Source organism: Schistocerca americana, chromosome 5, assembly GCF_021461395.2.
Source record: "Schistocerca americana isolate TAMUIC-IGC-003095 chromosome 5, iqSchAmer2.1, whole genome shotgun sequence".
NCBI classification, from domain to species: domain Eukaryota; kingdom Metazoa; phylum Arthropoda; class Insecta; order Orthoptera; family Acrididae; genus Schistocerca; species Schistocerca americana.
This window is the reverse complement of record NC_060123.1, coordinates 572967932-572971802: the sequence shown is the minus strand read 5'-3', so window position 1 is coordinate 572971802 and position 3871 is coordinate 572967932.

The window sequence follows — 3871 nt, the reverse complement described above, 5'->3', positions numbered from 1 at the left end:
TTGTAAATAATTGTAAATAAATGTTTTTTCCAGCATCAGTCCGGTTTTTTTCTAGCCGCACCTCGTAGAACCACCTTTCATGCATACTTGAGATTGTTTTGGCCACAGAAATAATCTGCTCTGTAGGAATCAACATGTCTTCAACTTCACTTCGCTCTTTTCGTCCGTGAAACTCAGAAGGTATCAAATAGTGGCGCTGGAAAACTCCTTGATTACCATAAATCCTGTGATACGTTTTCAACTGTTACCTAATGAACAAAATACCTCACTGAATATTGAGGCAGCTTTATTATTGGATTGAAGACTACTAGCAGATACATGACAGCAGTTGTTCTTCAGGGGCGGAATTCGTCGAGTGCGGTGTGGACATTAGCCGTTATTTATGAATACGCACAAAATATAATCGGTCACTAGAGGGGGAGGAGGGGGGGTCGAAAAGTACTGTGTTAATACAAGGACTGTGAGACGATGCAGCTACGAAATAAAACAAAATTACAAATCCAAATGTATATAAAAACACAGTCCTATGCGTCACTCTGGGAGAGGAGATGGATCATGTAGCACCTGATTTCAAAAAATAGCTCATAGCCCCTAAATACAGTGACATGTAAACCACGAATCCTACATTTCACAATAATCTGAATGAATAGAAAACTGCAATGCCGATGGTGAATATGGCAAATGACAATCAATTTAGATTATCTGACGATAAAGGTTCGGTGACTTTTAGGTTTCAAGGAGTCGTTTAGCTTTCCAGAACTTTTTTAGTCTTCAAGAAGTTTTAGTTTTCTGTGCAATCCTAAACTGGGTTTTATTTCTGGTGATGGATTTTAGTTGTATTTTATTGTTTTGTGACTCGTGATACATACAGAACCTAAGTTAAGTCATATTACATATCACACCTCAATACTTCTACGTCAGAAGAAAAAAATTCACAGGAAGAAACGTATTTTAGCTTAGTGCTAACGGGGATCAAGGGAATGGCAAGTACGAGTTGTATTAGAATACTAACTGGCTATGCAAAGGTTACATGTCACAATGAACGGAGTTAATCCTCATTTTATCCTAACATTTTGTGTTATATATCGCTTTACTCACTTCGGCCTATGTGGAAAATGCCATGTTGCACCATGCTTCGTAGACTGTGCTAAACTGTACATCCCCTTATAGCTAGTTGGATAAATCAGTTTTATGTTTCAAAGTTGCAAGGTAAACAAGAACACACCATCCCTAATAGTACCATGCCAATTAAAGTATTGGGGTGCTCAAACCAATACCTCAACAAGTACCTCGTTAAATTGTTCACATTTAGAAGCAACATTTAAGGAATTGCGGACAGTGTCTGACTGTTTACGTGGCCAGATTTTCACCTTTTTTCGAGGGGCTACATGACATATGACATCTTATTTACGACATCCCTGCACAGTCGCAGTAAAACACGGTTGCATGGCATACGGCAGGGCCGGCCACGGTGTGCCAAATTTCACGCGTGGAAGTTGTGCAAGCTGCGTCTGTCCCAAGGCTCGGCCTGCCTCGGATTTGTTCGGATATTCTCGGAAGTACCGGAAACAGCGCGACATTTCATTGAATACTGCGGTGTGGCATTTTTTGGCCGGCACAACTCTCTTCAGTTCGGCACAATCATGGTGTGAGTGCTGTTTACCCTTCGCTATTTGTTCGTGTTATGAAGGACTTTCACAGGTGCTGTGGCTCTTTGCACAAAGAGAGGCAGTCTAGCCATCTATCGTCCTTAAAAATGATTGTGGTGAAAGAAGAGAGGGACGAGAATTCTCATTATATGTTGTGCAGTCGCATAAGCGGCAGGTACTGCAAATTTGCCATTAAACAACATTATAACACCATGCAGAAAAAATTTAAACGTTTAGCTGATAATGAAAGAGGAAAAAATTGCAACGATCAGCAGATGGGGTTCATTGTTCTGTATATCGCGAAGTACTTTAAGCTAAATTTGCTGGCATGGAGCCCGTGAAGGAACTGATGGTACGAATAGTAAAATTTCTGAAGTCACGCACATTATTCCACTGTCCGTTACAACTGTTTTCGAAGGAACTGAACGAGGAGTATGGAGACTTTACGTATTAGTGCAAAGTACGTTGGTTAAAGCAAGTGGCAAGTCCGGAACGATCTTCTGATTTGAAACCCGCTGTTGCTGAATTTATGAAGGAAAAAGGAAGTCAAGATCGAAAATTAGAGTATCCAGACTGTATTGCAGGGCTAGCATTTTAAGTGAACTTGACTGATTTCTGATTTGATGGGGATGAATTTAAAAGGAACATTGCGTTGCATGGACACATTCGGATAAAGACAGTCCAGTCCTCTAAGCTCACTGACGTTAAAAAGAAAACGAGAAGTATGAAGAATTCTTTGTGGTTTTGAAAGAATTACGAGAAAAGTTTCCTAAACGTTTTGAGGATAGTGCCTACCTTACATCTGCTTTCGAGTTTTTTTCTTTTTAGAGACGGTTTACAGTTTCAACTGAAAGCGTCCTTGTGGACGTGACTGACTGATCTGCAAGGTAACTCCTGTTTTAAAGACAAATCCCTCTTACGTTAAGACTGTCCAAGACGTCTACGTCGCTTTACTCAGGTAGAGCTTCCGCGTCTCAATAATAAGGCTGCAAAAGTGCTATAATATTTCAATCAACACATGTGTGTGAGAGACCCTTTTTCCATAACGAAGCTAAAAAGAAACCACGAATACGTGCCATCCTGAGTACGAAAATCTGTGAAATCGTATGCGTCTATCCGTATGCTGAGAGCATGTACCGGATATGAATTATGTCTTCAATGCATCAAATATAATTAAATAATACTGAAAATTTGTTTAGTTTTCTCTCTCGTCGATAAATGTTAAACATAAACCAAGACGTATTCAGTGCGACTCCATTCGCTTTCAAATGCGGCACGATCGTAGTTTCTTCCTCCTCACGCTCGGGCAGCGTACCAAGGCTGTGAAGGAAATGTGCCGACCGCACTGAGCGCTATGGAACTCGTACCAAAGCACGGCTGGCGAGCTGAATTCTTAGCCACCCCTGGTTTACCGCTAGCAGCAGAAATTATTCACATCTCTTCACATATTTACTATTAGTGTATACGAACTAAGTCAACAAGCGGAAGTTCAAGAATTTTTTTCGTATCTCACTTAAACTGAACGTTTCCAGACCAATTTTGTTATATTAAATCTCTATCATCTCGACTCTGTAATCTCTATGAACATGTATTAAAAATTCTGGTCTGTTTGTGCACGCAGGAGTGGAATTTTGATTTATAGTTGTACTAGAAGGGGAGAAGCAGATAAAAAAAGTCGTTTAATGGGTAAGGGTCGGGCTACACATCCCATTCTATGGACTTCAATCTCCATTCGACCCTACCACTTTTTGTTATACATCTCTTTCTACTCCTCATTCATATGTAAAAATTTCCAAGTTGCACCGTGTTTCTTAGATCATGCTGAACTGCAGCTAACTGTATAGCCAACTGGGTAAATCAGTTTTAAGTTGGAAGATAGACATGGGAATTTCAACCCCAATAGGACTATGCCAATTAAAGCAGAGTGGAGTTCAGACGAACAACGACGTAGAGCGCTTACTAGCGCCTCACTGAACTGTTCGCGTCTCAACGTAACATTTAAGGAGCTGCGGATAGCTCAAAGTACGTTGATGCCGAAAGTCATGAAGCACGTGAGAATCTCTTAAATTTCTCAAGAGTACTCCTTTGAATAGAACTGCTACATCAAAATTTTGCTGTCGCGACAGAGCATTCACGAATGTGTGTTCCCTTAATTAACTGAGAATGAGTTCGTGCGAACAACGTTGCCAACCTTCTCCATCTCTTTAACGTTCCTTATATCT